This window comes from Erpetoichthys calabaricus, chromosome 15, assembly GCF_900747795.2.
Source record: "Erpetoichthys calabaricus chromosome 15, fErpCal1.3, whole genome shotgun sequence".
Taxonomy (NCBI): Eukaryota; Metazoa; Chordata; class Cladistia; order Polypteriformes; family Polypteridae; genus Erpetoichthys; species Erpetoichthys calabaricus.
In genome coordinates, this window is record NC_041408.2 from 74,540,398 (window position 1) to 74,557,038 (window position 16,641).

The 16,641-nt window shown below is 42.0% G+C and overlaps 1 protein-coding gene across 1 annotated transcript in view; it reads right to left on the reverse strand.

The window, feature by feature from the left end:
* LOC127525979 (uncharacterized) overlaps nucleotides 1-16,641 on the reverse strand; it is a 340,677-nt gene that overhangs the window by 208,371 nt on the left and 115,665 nt on the right. The gene's annotated exons all lie outside the window — the stretch shown is intronic.

Here is a 16,641-nt window from a genome sequence, read left to right on the forward strand (position 1 = left end):
TGGAATGCGCGCGCACTCGGACTTTCTGCCTGTCGGGGATGCTTCGTTTTTGGGGAAGTCTTGTCAGTCACTACTGGGAGGCATTTTACGAGCAGGAAAAGAAATAACTATGATATTTACACTTATTTATGTAATGTAATGGGTTTTAGCATGTGCGATTTGCATATACTGTATTACAGATTCCTTTCGTAAATATGAAAGGTGAGAGCGCCTAGCAGGAGTTGAGACGTTAAAGGTGTCGCGGATATCAGTTTTTTTTTTTTTGGTAAGTCAGTATTGGTATTGCTGTCGTGAATGAGGACTGGGCATACTGGTGTGAACAAGGTGGGAAGCAGGAGAGTGAGTTGGATGTGTGATGTAACGTTGTACATAAATTATGGAATATGAAATAACGGGGACTCAAAAACGGACGGAGTAAGAAAGCATCCACGGGCATACAGTGAGAAGAGACGGTTATAATTTAAAAATAATTTATTTGAAAGAAAGGAGCAGAGAGGGCGAATAACACTACAGATGAATTAATATCTAACGCATAACCAAAATGTAATATGACATTATTATCATTGCTGCATCATAGCTCAATATGGTGCACTTTTGAAAATGTATTTTTATGTACTTAGTTTGTTACATTACTTGATTAAAATTTACTGACTAGTGAGAGTTCCATAGAAATGAGACAAATGGTGCTTTCCCACCACAGGAACTTCTTTGAGGAACCAGAGCATTTTTAGGAACTTTTGTAGCATTCCCACTGTAGGAACTTCAGTCATTTATAGTTCCTGGGACTTTTTTAGCTCTTACTCAAGGGAGAGTACTTTTCATTTTACCAGGAACTATTGTGGGTGGGGCTCGGGCAATGAATTGTGCTGATTGGTTGACCACAAGCACTGACACCATCTTTTGGATTTGTTGTTCATTTGGACTTTGGAGAGTTATCGGTGAAGATGGAGCCCTGCACTTTGCACCGCAACACATTTATATCCTCCTCCCACATGTGCCATGCCGTTAACAGCATCAAAGCAATAATCTGTTTCATGAAGTTGCAATCATTTTGAAGCAATACATTTGGAGGGAGGTGGGTGGAGAGTTTCTACATAAACTCTCAGTCATGGCGCACTTCGTAATGCATCACATTCTCTCCAATAAGGCATTCCTGTTGTAAGGACGTAACAAATGGAAGTGGCCAGGGACCACAAGTGACCCAGGGCCCACATCATACAAGAACTCATTGGTTGGTCTGGTGGGAAAACCCATCCATCCATTATCCAACCTGCTATATCCTAACTACAGGGTCACGGGGGTCTGCTGGAGCCAATCCCAGCCAACACAGGGCGCAAGGCAGGAAACAAACCCCGGGCAGGGCGCCAGCCCACCGCAGATGGTGGGAAAACTCCTATTGAATACAACACAAACAAATCCAAGTCATATTATGTGATATCTGCGGTGGGCTGGCTCCCTGTCCGGAGTTTGTTTCCTGCCTTGCGCCCTGTGTTGGCTGGGATTGGCTTCAGCAGACCCCCGTGACCCTGTAGTTAGGATATAGCGGGTTGGATAATGGAAGGATGGATGGATATCTACAACCATGAACACCGTCCAGTCTTCCACCAGCCGAATTACTGTTAAAAGAAGGATGTATCGTAATGCTTTTGCGTTATTTATGTATGAGTGATGGTCTATGAAATAGGACAAGATTAGATGTATTCAAAATTGGTCGAACAATTCTCACATGTAAAATTTCAACAGGCGACAAGAAAGGTAATGTAGTACCTCTTCTGCTGATAACATTAGACACCAAATGAGATCTTGTTATGCCATTCGTATTAAAACGTTTACTGTTAGAATAGCTTTTGCTATGACAATGAACAAATCACAGGGACAAACATTCGAAAAGTCGGTTTATTTGTTAGAGAGAAAGAAACGATGTTCACTCACGGGCAGTTATACTTTGCGTTGTCACGATGTAAGTCCAAACAAGGAATCCAAATTCAATGCGATATTGACGAAAAGTTCATTCAAAATATTGTTTTTACTGAAGATTTACAGTAAAAGTGTAAGTTTAAAAGGTATTTGCGTGTTAATTTCACGTAAACGTATAACGCAACGAACACCTCTAACGCAACATGAAACCATAATTTTCTTTGAATTTATTACGTTTTACAATTTTTTACTATGTTTAATTACTCGCTGTAATGTAAAATAGTTAGGTCTATTATGCTTATGTATAAATTCCCATGAAAGTAACACTGTTTAAATTGTACATTAGCTTCCCCATAAGCGAGCGGCAGATCCGCAAAGAGGCTAGCGCTTAGCGCCCGCACGGGGTTGGCGAGCGAAGCCCCCTAGTAATTTTAAATAATTATGTGTTCTAATATTGTTTATTTTCTAGTTACATTGGTATAATTCTCTTAGAAGTCCTTTTAATACAATTAAAATCATGTTGAAACAAACGGATGAATTTAGCTGATTTAACAAAAGATGAAAAAGTTTTATGCACGTGACTATCCTATATTTTGCATTAAGACCCGCCCCTTTTGTTGCATTGTGGTCCAGGGGGATCGCCACACCTTTGTACAATTGGAAAGAAAGTTAAAGACTTTTAGTAAATTGAGTTTTTCCAAATGTTGTGAGTTTGTGTAGTTGTGAAAGCTGATTTATTATAGTTTTTTTTGACATACTGGCAAATTTCTTGAGCACCCTTCATTTCAAAAGCATTTTTTTCTTTGCTTTCCATAGAACAGAATTCTTTGAACAGAAACGGTTTCCTGTATTTTAACTGCCGGTGTTGTTATATTGACAGTGTATCAGTAGTGTAGGTGATATCGTGTTATTTGAGTACTAATTAAATGAGATACACCTGCATATATGCAAACCATTCCCATAAACTGTAAAAAGACCGGTTATAAAAACGGCTATAAATTAAGACCTTCTAAATTAGATAAAGCCACATAACTGCTTTATTGACATGAGCCCTGTTGGTTTACTATAATATAATTTAACTGAAAATTAAATAAAATAATTCATTTTACATAAAAAATATTACGTTGTTTCAGCATAGATTAAGTATATTATGAATAGTTAAATCAGTTTTGGTTAAAACAACTTTTTTATGTGCAATCGATGTACATATTTTTAATTGATTTCAATCTAACATGCCTTTTTCAGTCTATATAAAACGGAATACTCGTGAGGAGGTGGGATTACTTGGGGGTCCCCCATTGGGGTTTCGCGTACATCCATATAATGATGTTACTTGATCAGGGCCTTTATTGTATATGATGGACAAAAAGATCGGAGGCATGAGCCCCCCTCCCGGACGCAACAGCACAGGAGCTCATGATGACCGCTGCTAGAGCCCACCGGCGAGCCTCGGGTAGGAGCCTGGCTTTGGATCTGCCGTGCAAAGGAGAGGATTCAAGCTTATTTTGTAGCTAGAGTCCTTTTGCGAATATGGATGTTTTATAATGAAGGCTGAAACCTAAATTGAAAATCTTATGCAAATTAATTTATTTACATAAAGTAAAAAACTGGAGCATTACCTCAAGGCACGGCGTGTGTGGCATCCACCCTGCAAAGCTTTGTTTTATTGGGTTTTAATTGTCACGTCACTTACGGTGAAATTGTTACAGTATTTGCTTTTGCGTTAATCAACATGCAACATGTCGTAAAAAGTCAGGTATTTAAAGGTAGTTTGGCGCAGTGGTTAAGGCTTTGGACTTCAGACCCTGAGCTTGTGGGTCCAAATCCCACCACTGACATTGTGCGACCCTGAGCAAGTCACTTCAGCCGCCAGTGCTCCATTTGTGAAAGCAAAATAAATGTAACCAATTGTACCTCAAATGTTGTAAGTCACTTTGGATTAAAGCGTCGGCCACATAAATAAATGTAAATTTAGAGCACTCGTGGAAGAACAACCTGCTTGGGAGAAACGCCGACTGATCAGATACGAGCGGAACTGCAGGTACGTTCTTTCAATTGCCTTGTAATGTTTTTAAATCACCTGTCGTTAAACGCGCAACGCAAGAAAAAAGCAAAGACTTACCGATGGCGTGAAGGTGGGCTGGTAGAATGTGCGCTTTTTCGGTCATTGTGTGACTGACAGGCGGCTGCTGCTGCTGCTGTCTCCACTCTACGTCTCGGTCAGCTACAGCGTCCTCTAAAAACTGCTGCATCTGTGCCACTGCGCTGAGCAACCTCGTCAGCCCGTCTACCGCAGCTTGTCTGGATGGAGAAGACTCAGTCTGGGTGGTCTGGACAGGTGATTGGGATACCCCTGGAAGGTTCCCACAGATCTATCTATCATATCGTGCCTTTCCTATCTATCTATCTATCTATCTATCTATCTATCTATCTATCTATCTATCTATCTATCTATCTATCTATCTATCTATCATATAGTGCCTTTCCTATCTATCTATCTATCTATCTATCTATCTGTCTATCTATCTATCTATCTATCTATCTATCTATCTATCTATCTATCTATCTATCTATCTATCATATAGTGCATTTCCTATCTATCTATCTATCTATCTATCTATCTATCTATCTATCTATCTATCTATCTATCATATAGTGCCTTTTTATCTATCTGTCTATCTATCATATAGTGCCTTTTTATCTATCTATCTGTCTATCTATCATATAGTGCCTTTTTATCTATCTATCTGTCTATCTATCATATAGTGCCTTTCTTATCTATCTATCTATCTATCTATCTATCTATCATATAGTGCCTTTCCTATCTATCTATCTATCTATCTATAATAAAGTATCTATCTATCTATCTATCTATCTATCTATCTATCTATCTATCTATCTATCATATAGTGCCTTTCCTATCTATCTATCTATCTATCTATCTATCTATCTATCTATCTATCTATCTATTTATCTATCTATCTATCTATCTATCATATAGTGCCTTTTTATCTATCTATCTGTCTATCTATCATATAGTGCCTTTTTATCTATCTATCTGTCTATCTATCATATAGTGCCTTTCTTATCTATCTATCTATCTATCTATCTATCTATCTATCTATCTATCATATAGTGCCTTTCCTATCTATCTATCTATCTATCTATCTATCTTCCAAAGTGCTTATTTCTTAAAGAAATCCCCCGTCCACTGAACTTGTGCCGCTTTTCAAGGATACACACACCAGAGTAAAAAGCCGTTTACATGAAATGTGTTATTTAATTCTACAGCGTCCTGTCACCAAAGGGCATCAAGCGTTGAACTATTAACCTCAATTCTGCACCTCCCGTGAATGGCTCACACATATTACTAAATCACTTTGCTTCAACTGTAGATGTAGATGGACACAGTTGTTGAGCGTGTTATTTGTAAAGAAGAAACAAGCTAGAACTGAAATCACAACAGTTATGACGCGAGTCTTCAGCAGCTGACGCTTCCTTCCCACTGTAAACCCCAAAGTTCTCGACTCAGCGCCAGGCTCCTCACTGGTGACTCGGTTTGCCAGCTGTCACCTGCCAGTGTCACAAACAATGGCACAATATGAGTAAAGTTCTCGAGGTTTGTGGTCACAATGAGAAATCATTCTATAAAATAAACTTTGCTTAGGAGGACAGTTGTGGCTTCTTGGTTAAGGAACTGAGCTGTAAACCACCAAGGCAGCTGCTTAATTCCCAGCAAATGACGCCTAAAGTGACCCTGCGTGTATTTTTTATCCTGCTAGAATTCCCACTAAACATGGAAACAAATTGACCATCACGTTTGAACATCTGATTTGAAAGTTAACTTGAGACAAAGTGTCCTCTACAGATTTTTTTTCTCCAGTTTTATTGTGGCAGTATAGAGTGTCGTACCCTGTTAGCCATTATGGATGCCATGAGAAGTCAAGCACAATGTCATCTTTCATTTTGCCTGAGTTGTCTCGAAAGCCTGCATATTGTAATCTTTTTAGTTAGTTTGCTTGACTTCTCATTGCACCCTTTTTTTTGCAGATTTTTTTAAAATTAATTCATTCATTTAAGGAACAAAATGAAATAACAAAACACAATCATATAAAAAAAAGAACATAGCGAGTTTGATCAAAATTTCTAATCCGTAAAACCAAGTTCAGCACTCAAGTCCCACCCAACTCAGAGGGGCCTGATTTGGAGATCAGATTAGAGATTAGAGATCTTTATCATCGCATAGACTGTGAGAGCAAAGTGAAATTCTTGTGCCACAGTTTTTTAATAAATACAGTAAATAAATAAGAGTAGCAGAAGAAAAATAAATGAATGAATAAACAGCATAATCAAATAAATAGAGTAAGTAAGATAAGAGTTAAAAAGTACAGTTCAGTACAATTGCACATAAACCACACAGTGCAGGGCAGTAGGATCGGCTTACTGGGAGTTCAGTGACCTTACGGCCTGGGGGGCTGATGCTGACCCCGAAGAGGGCAGAGCGAGTGGGGAGGCTCCAGCCACACTTCCCAGAACAAGTCAGGTTACCAAACCACACCGTGATGCACCCAGTCAGGACACCTTCAACAGTTGTGTCATTTTGTAACCCACTTCATCCAGACCAGGGTCACGGGGGGGTTGAGGTGCGGGCTTTGGGGCTGGAGACTGTCCCAGCTAGCATAGGGCACAAGGCAGGGGGACAAACTCTGGACAGGGCATCCATCGCAGACCTACAGTAGTGCAGCAGTAAAAGTTCACAAGTGATTCTTCAGTAATGAAAATGAAAAGAGTTCAGCACGGGCTTAGTGTGCCCATTATACCAATTACATTCAGGAATTCCTGCCAAATTCGGACAAAAGTCCGACCCGATCCTTGCAAAAGACAATTCAAATGTTTCCAATTTGAGATAATATACTGTACAACATGAGATGTAGAGGGTGGAGGCTTGGGATTCTTGCAGATGGGCAAAATCAAAGTTCAGGCAAGTAGTGTGGTGCAGGATATTAGAAGTGATTTTTGATTTTTCAAAGCACACTTTCATCCCACCTGGCATTACTCGAGGTACGCCGGTTAAAATGTTAGGATTGACTTTCAATCCAGGGATTCCTCAGACGTATGCAGAGTTTTTTTTTGCTCATAATGGTTTAATTGTAGGATATTCCCAAAACATTTGACTTAGTGATGCAGGCACTTGATGACGACGCTCACAGTTTGAGACGAGAGAATTATATGAGTAATGGACAAATATCAGCCGAATCATGACCTGGTAATCACATAATGAAATAGAATGCATGTTGCAAATGGCTGAATTCCATTTGTTTTCTTAAATTTTAATTGAAACATTTCTTTCCCATCGTTTCCAAAAATTATCAAGGGATAAATTCCATGAAATGTATAATTAATGACCTCTAAGGCACAGCCATCAGCAGTGTATCTGTTTGAGGAGAGTGTCCTATTCCTTTTGTGTTGTAATTTTAATTACGAGGCACGTTCAAAAACTCTATTAAGAATTAAGAAAAAATATGACATCACTTTTCTACATAGTCACCATCGTCTGCGATGCAATTTTCCCAGCATCATACTAACATTTTAATGCCCAGTTAGTACTCCTCTCGCCTTCACTGTTTCCAATGAAAATATAAAAGTGCGGAAACATTTTGAACGTCCCTCATATAAGAACATCAGAACAATTAGCCTTGTCGAGAGGTTTACTTACCGTGGCAGTGACATTCATGTCTCTGGTGACTCTTCCTATGAAGTCAGTAGACGGATTGGGAGAGCATGGGGGGTCATGAGGTCGCTGGAAAGGGGTGTGTGGCGCTCCTGATATCTGTGCAAAAGGACGAAGGTCCAAGTCTTTAGAGTCCTGGTGGTTCCTGTCTTGCTATATGGTTGTGAGACATGGACGCTATCCAGTGACCTGAGACGAAGACTGGACTCCTTTGGTACTGTGTCTCTCGGGAAAATCCTTGGGTACCGTTGGTTTGACTTTGTGTCGAATGAGTTTGGTTGCTCATGGAGTCCCGAATGAGGCACATTACCTGCACTGTGAGGGAGCGCCCGTTACGGCATTACGGCCATGTGGTGCATTTCCCTGAGGGTGATCCAGCTTGTAGGATCCTCATTGTTGGGGACCCAAGTGGCTGGACCAGGCCAAGGGGTCGCCCACGTAACACCTGGCTGCGGCAGATAGAGGGTCATTTCCGGAGGGTGGGACTGGACTGTGTGTCTGCCTGGGAGGTTGCCAACTGGGATCCCGACTTGTTTCGTTGTGTGGTGGGTGCGGCAACACGCTGTACCAGTGCATGCTCCACAACTTGACTTGACTTGTTCCTTTCATTAATGGCACACTCTCTGACACCCTGCTAATAGAAATAAAAGCACTTTATGGTTAAGTATTTAGTTTATTTTGCTGCTTATAACGGCATACATAAAGTAACATTTTTGAGCAGTGTTAAATCCATTTTAAGGTCCTCAAGGGCCTAACCATATCTTGGCAACACTGGATGAAATGTAGGAAGCAGTCCTGGACAGGGCACCAGTCCATCACAAGGACCCCAGTCATGCAGTGTAAGCTAGTGTGCCAGTGTGATGCCCACATATGTAACAAGTGCTGCAGAATTCATAGCCACACTAACACTCTCAAACGTTTGTGGTGCTCCCGATATCTCTGCAGAAGGACGAAGGTCCAAGACTTTAGTGTCCTGGTGCTTCCGGTCTTGTTATATGGTTTTGAGACATGGACGCTATCCAGTGACCTGAGTCGAAGACTGGACTCCTTTGGTACTGTGTCTCTTATGAGAATCCTTGGGTACCGTAGGTTTGACTTTGTGCTCATGGATTCCTGAATGAGGCACATTACCAGCATTGTGAGGAGCGTCAGTAATGACACTACAGCCATGAGGCGCACAATTCCCTGAGGGTGATCTGGTTGGACCAGGCCAAGATGACATCCATGTTACACATTGGCTGCAACAGATAGACGGTCAATTCTGGGGGACCGCATGTCTACCTGGGGTGCTGCCAACCTCTATCCCGAGCTGTTTCGTCGTATGATGGGTGCGGCAATGTGCTGTACCAGTGCATACTCCCCAACCTGACCTGTATTGGCTTGTATTCTGGAGTTGTTGCCTGGATCTTATTTGTCTTTTATTCTTCTTTTCTTCACTATGTAAAGCACTTTGAGCTACTTTTTGTATGAAAATGTGCTATATAAATAAATGTTGTTGTTGTTGTTGTTGGATCTTCATCCAAAGCAGCCGGAGTCACCTCAGAGACGGACACAGGTGAAAGATGATGGTGGCTGCACTCCTTTTATTAAACTTTCTGGTTTGTATGCATTTGAAGCTTAACAGTTTAAAAAATGCAAAGGTGCTCTAAATATCACAATCTTTAATTCTATCCATAGATTGAATATTGCATGTTAAAAGATGGCTGAAATAAATGATCATAATAGATCGGGGCAGCACGTGTTCTCATCTTTAGTGAAGCGTGAACAGCTGGACTGCTACTAATCTGCGGGTAGTTCGTGTTGAACGGAGCACACAGCAAAGCACACAGAGAGGATTTGAAGCAGGATTTCCTTTCCATGCTAATGAAGCAGGTGTAGCTCTGTGGGCCTCTGCCAGCTTCAAATGTTTTGCTGTACAAATATTTGCGGCCCAGTAACAAACTGAAAGCTAAGGAGTGCTGTGCCGCTGGGAGCTGTAGGTGTCTGTGGAGTCACTGTCGTATGCATGGCTGTTTTAAATTCCACATAAGTTTATTACAAATGATTATAACTTCTTAAAGAAAAGATGTGAATCAGGGGCTTAGCCAGGAATAGATTTTAGGGTGGGCCAGTGTACAAATGGATATTGTCGTTTTTAGTAGGATACTGTATATAAGGGCCCTGTTAAAAATACATCTATTCATACTGTGGTATGTTCACATAACTGAATTATTAGGACCCAGCAAGAGTTGAGCAAAAAATCATCAAGGCAATCAAACGCTGTTCTTTTGCAGAACACTGCATCTTCTGCTATGGTGTATTGGATCCATCTGCATTGTTCATACCATTCTGCGGTGAAACATCGAGCCCTTGTTGCAGTTGTCAGAAATGATTGCAAATTAGGTTGAGTGGCTGGTTCGTTGATGGCCAACAAATCTATTGATGGTTGCTTGTCTTTTGGGAGTCTCGTCAGATGAAGTCTCGATAGAAATGTTTGCTCCTGTCATTTTCTCAGCCGCACACTGTTGAATATTCTGTGTCTCATTTCTGCCCAGGCGTTCCGTTTCATGTAAACAAGGCATTTTGAAAAACTTTGCTAGTTCTGTTTGTTTTGCTATGATAGAAATAATCCCTCAAAATAAGAAACCATCACTTGGTGTTCATTGAAAATACTCAATTAAATAACATAAGGTTCTGTTAACTGCCTAATGACTACCACCAATCAGGTTACACATACACTGTAACACCACCTCATTTACAGTGCATCCGGAAAGTATTCACAGCGCATCACTTTTTCCACCTTTTGTTATGTTACAGCCTTATTCCGAAATGGATTAAATTCATTTTTTTCCTCAGAATTCTACACACAACACCCCATAATGACAACGTGAAAAAAGTTTACTTGAGATTTTTGCAAATTTATTAAAAATAAAAAAGCTGAGAAATCCCATGTTCATAAGTATTCACAGCCTTTGCTCAATACTTTGTCGATGCACCTTTGGCAGCAATTCCAGCCTCAAGTCTTTTTGAATATGATGCCACAAGCTTGGCACACCTATCCTTGGCCAGTTTCGCCCATTCCTCTTTGCAGCACCTCTCAAGCTCCATCAGGTTGGATGGGAAGCGTCGGTGCACAGCCATTTTAAGATCTCTCCAGAGATGTTCAATCGGATTCAAGTCTGGGCTCTGGCTGGGCCACTCAAGGACATTCACAGAGTTGTCCTGAAGCCACTCCTTTGATATCTTGGCTGTGTGCTTAGGGTCGTTGTCCTGCTGAAAGATGAACCGTCGCCCCAGTCTGAGGTCAAGAGCGCTCTGGAGCAGGTTTTCATCCAGGATGTCTCTGTACATTGCTGCAGTCATCTTTCCCTTTATCCTGACTAGTCTCCCAGTCCCTGCCGCTGAAAAACATCCCCACAGCATGATGCTGCCACCACCATGCTTCACTGTAGTGATAGTATTGGCCTGGTGATGAGCGGTACCTGGTTTCCTCCAAACGTGACGCCTGGCATTCACACCAAAGAGTTCAATCTTTGTCTCATCAGACCAGAGAATTTTCTTTCTCATGGTCTGAGAGTCCTTCAGGTGCCTTTTGGCAAACTCCAGGCGGGCTGCCATGTGCCTTTTACTAAGGAGTGGCTTCCGTCTGGCCACTCTACCATGCAGGCCTGATTGGTGGATTGCTGCAGAGATGGTTGTTCTTCTGGAAGGTTCTCCTCTTTCCACAGAGGACCTCTGGAGCTCTGACAGAGTGACCATCGGTTTCTTGGTCACCTCCCTGACTAAGGCCCTTCTCCCCAATTCGCTCAGTTTAAATGGCCAGCCAGCTCTAGGAAGAGTCCTGGTGGTTTCGAACTTCTTCCACTTATGGATGATGGAGGCCACTGTGCTCATTGGGATCTTCAAAGCAGCAGAAATTTTTTTGTAACCTTCCCCAGATTTGTGCCTCGAGACAATCCTGTCTCGGAGGTCTACAGACAGTTCCTTTGACTTCATGCTTGGTTTGTGCTCTGACATGAACTGTCAACTGTGGGACCTTATATAGACAGGTGTGTGCCTTTCCAAATCATGTCCAACCAACTGAATTTACCACAGGTGGACTCCAATGAAGCTGCAGAAACATCTCAAGGATGATCAGGGGAAACAGGATGCACCTGAGCTCAATTTTGAGCTTCACGGCAAAGGCTGTGAATACTTATGTACATGTGCTTTCTCAATTTTTTTATTTTTAATAAATTTGCAAAAACCTCAAGTAAACTTTTTTCACGTTGTCATTATGGGGTGTTGTGTGTAGAATTCTGAGGAAAAAAATGAATTTAATCCATTTTGGAATAAGGCTGTAACATAACAAAAAGTGATGTGCTGTGAATACTTTCCGGATGCACTGTATTTACTGAAAATTCAGCAAACCAATGGGATTTGACATAGCATTTCAAAACCGAAGGAATGATAAAATAACAAATACAAAACTTAGTGGAAAATTTCATATACAGAGAACTGATCAGCTGGGCCAGTGGCACAAACCCCTGCTCCTTTGCCTTTTTTGGCCCAAGTGCCCTTTTCTCCTGTTAGGATCCAAGCACAAGGGGGTGCCTCCTTTTTGTTGTAACAGACAGAGATAAAGTAGCGAATAGCAACATGCTTTGTTCAAGTGACAGTGCCAGTCACATGACAGCTTGCGTGATGAGGCATTGCAATTTCAAGTCCATCCACAAGATGGCGCTAGGAGACAAATCAAAACAAATCATCATTTTCTTCCAAAGTCCAAAAGCCTTTAAGAAGGCTAACAGAATGTGAGGTTATATAGCGCCCTGATGTGTGGAGTACAAGTCCAAGGAGGCTCTGCTCAAGCTTTATAATGCACTGGTGAGGCCTCATCTGGAATCCTGGGTGCAGTTTGGGTCTCCAGGCTACAAAACGGACATAGCAGAGCTAGAAAAGTTCCAGAGAAGAGCGACTAGGCTGATACCAGGGCTACATGGGATGAGTTATGAAGACAAATTAAAAGAGCTGAGCCTATACAGTTTAAGCTAAAGAAGATTAAGAGGTGACACTAATGAAGGGTTTAAAATTATGAAGGGAATTAGTCCAGTGGATTGAGACTGTGACTTTAAAATGAGTTCATCAAGAACACGGGGACACAGTTGGAAACTTGTGAAGGGGAAATTTCACACAACCATTAGGAAGTTTTTCTTTACACAGAGAACAATAGACACTTGGAATAAGCGACCAAGTAGTGTGGTAGACAGCAGGACTGTAGGGAGTTTCAAACCTCGACTTGATATTATTTTAAAAGAATCGAGTGAGTAGGACTGACGAGCTTTGTTGGGCCGAACTGCCTGTTCTCGTCCAGATTGTTCTAATGATGCCAAAGAAAACGAGTTGAGAGTCCCCACCGGCTGCCTTCAAGTCTGTAAGTTTCTGCAACATTGAGTCACAGAGGATTTCATTTGGATTTTGTGACACTGATCAACAGAAATACGACTTTTTAATGTCACACTGAAAACAGATCTCTGCAATCGGTCTAAATTATTTACAAATATAAAACACAAGATAAGTGCAGCAATGTTGTATAACAACAAAAAGTGAAAACCCCTGAGGGGCAGCGGCGTAGCTCAGGTCGGGGCGGGGCTTCAACAAATCTAAATATGTTAACCTATTTAAATAGAAAATTAAAATGATGTATAGAGATACATTTTGTATAGAGTTATTCATATATAGAGAAACAGCAATAATTTTTCACATATAATTATTTATAAGCATCAACTAGACAAGAATATAGTACAGACGCACTGATAAGCTGTGTTTTAATTATTAGTTTATTATAATTACGCTGTGAAAACCAGAACCAGTGTAGTGTACAAGTGATAGGTGGGGATGTTTTCTGTGCAGAGCAAGAACGCATTCGGATTGATAACGAAACGAAATTATAAATTGTAAATTAGTTGTTTATCTTCCTAGAAAGATATTATTATCGGTGTAATTTTTATGTTTAGTTTTGTTATTGCCTCTCATAAATTTCAACTGCTGTGTCTGATGCCGTCACATAAGGACAGTCTGAAAATGATTTTTGAAGTATTTGTGGATAAAAATCTGAGAATTGTACTTTTTTTTTATTCATGGGTGAAATTTTTCTGAACCCTGCTGCTTACACATGAATTGTACTGAGCCTTTTGGCCAATAATGCCGCCCCCAATGATGTGCTGCCTGGGGTGGACCGCCCCCTCCGAGCTACGCCACTGCTTGGGGGCTGCATATGTACACTCGTGTTTGGATTCGTAGTGAAGACTAGGCCAAGGTGTGTGACAGACACAGTAGAATGTTTGCTTTCTTTCAGCCATTTTCTGTCCCCATTACCCAGTTCAGAGAGCCGGTGTCAACTCTGGCACAAGGCAGATGCCAACCCTGACTGGGTGCCAGTCTCTCATGGCTCACACCCATACCTGCTCATACTGGTCTAGTTTTGAGGTGCCACAAGGAGTCCTGATTGGTTATGTGCAGCCTGAGGATACTAAGGAGGGTCCCATTGTGAGGCCATGGTGGACACTGAACTGGGAACCTTGGGCCTTATGCTCTAATTCAGGGGCTGTTTTAGTTTAGTCCCAGGGGTGTGGACCTCCATGGTTTCAGGTTTTCATTCCAACCAACATCACCATCAAGGGATGAGGGAGAAAACTCCACAGAAAAGTACAAAGTCAGGAGAAAATGGCAAAAGAAATGCAAGCATTTTAGGATTCAATAACAAATACAAATAATTATGAATCTCGTAGTCCAGAAAACACTAAACAAAGAGAATAACGAAAAGTAAGCATGAGGTAATGGTGGGGAATAAAAAATAACAGCCATGGGGGGGGGGGGTCCCCCAGGTCTGAACTGGGGAACCACTTGCAGGCTGCACACCCCAGAGACTGGAGCTCCATGACACCTGGAAGGCAGTAATGATCTCCATCCTAGAAGCAATGAAAAGAGACATAGAAAGAGTAGAAGAATATAAGAAACAACAGGAAGCCATTTAGTTCATCTAGACTATCGCAGTCTCTCATCTGGAGAGTCGTTAAGAGTTGTCCAGTTTTTGCTTTAACTGTTCACCGATTAGCCATGCCATTCAGACCAGTGACAGGTGAAGTGAATCACATCGATTATCTCGTTACAGGGGCACCTGTCGAGAGGTGGGACTGCAAGTGCACAGGCAGTTCTAGAAGGTGATGTGTTGGAAGTACAGTAGGAAAAGCGGGCAAGCGTAAGGATCTGAGCAACTTTGACAAGGGGGAGACTCTGATGGCGGCTAGACCACTGGGTCAGAGTATCTCTAAAATGGCAGGTCTTGTGGGGCGTTCACAGAATGCAGTGGTTAGGACCTACCAAAGGTGGTCTAAGGAAGGACAACTGGTGAACCGCCAACAGGGTCATGGGTGCACAAATCTCATTGATGTGGGTGGGGAGTGAAGGCTAGCCCATCTGGTCCAATCCCACAGAAGAGCCACTGTAGCAATAATTGCTAAAGAAACATGATGTTGGCCATGAGAGAAATGTGTCAGGACACACAGTACATTGCAGCTTGCTGTGTAGCCATAGACTGGTTAGAATGCCCACGCTAACCCCTGTCCACCGGTGAAAGCACCTATAATGGGCATTATAGGACGATGAACCAGTAGAAGAAGGTCTGATGAATCACATGGACAGAAGGTGCATGTGCATCGTTTTACCTGGAGAAGAGATGGCAGCAGGATGTCTTGTGGGAAGGAGGCAAGCTGATGGAGGCAGTGTGATGCTCTGGTCAATGTACTAATGGGAAACCTTGGGTCCTGACATTCTTGTGGATGTTACTTTGACACGGACCACCTATCTAAAGACAGTTGCAGACCACGTACAGCCTATCATGGCAATGGCATTTGTTGAGGGCAGTAGCCTCTTTCAGCAGGATAATGTGGCTGTCACACTGGTGTGAGGAACATGACCAAGAATTCATGGTGTTGACTTGGCCTCCAAATTCCTCATATCTTAATCCAATCAAGTATTTGTGGGATGAGCTGGGAAAACACATCTGATCCATGGTGGCTTTGCAGGACTTGAAGGATCTGCTGCTAACATCTTGGTGCCTGATACCACAGGACACCTTCAGAGGTCTCGAGGAGTCCATGCCTCTGTTTTGGTGGCACGAGGGGGACCTACTCAGTATTAGGCAGGTGACTTTCATGTGGTGGCTGACTAATGTGTGACTGAGAGGTTTGTTTCAGACCTGCCAGTTGTCAGAGTTTGTAGGTTGGCCATGTTGGTTAGGCTGTAACACTTCATTTCTGCTGTATAAGCTCTCAACTTATCTCAGATACAAAAGCTGTCCCGTTAGCAGATCTGAATGGCAGTTCACTAAAGTCACCAGTAGGTGGTGCTGTAGATTTAAATTTGGTCTGATCTCCTGTATAAAGTTCGGCCTTGATTTCAATCCCAGTTCCTTGAAACATTCAGTATCCATGTTTCTGGCACACAAATGCATATTGGATATGATGGGATGGACTTTCCAAAAAAATAAAAAATGGAATAAGAATGGAGAGCACATTTGCTTTACAGTTCCAGACACCTGGGTTTAGTTCTGGGCGTCTGACGCCAATCCTAAAATTAACATCATAACTGAACTGCTACCAGAGAATGTGTGGCACCCCCCAGCCAGGGCCATCTTAACAGCATCATAGCCCCATCATAGCAAAATAGTGTGCTGGGTCCCCCGTTTAGAAAGCAAAACAGAAACACACATAGCTATTAGAAACATCGTGGGCCCCGGCCAGTGCCCATTGTGCCCATACGTTATTGCAGCTGTGCCACCAGCAAGTGCCTTAACACAGAAGAGTAATAATAATAATTCAAGAATTCACCGTCATGAGCAGGTCTGCCTGGACGCACAGTGCAAGTGTCTAAGCCACCTGGGTGAGAGCCTCCTGTCTTCGTAGTCACAAATGGGTTTACTTCAACGTTTGCTTCTCTGAAGATTCACACAAAGTCCACAAGGGGGCAGCCAT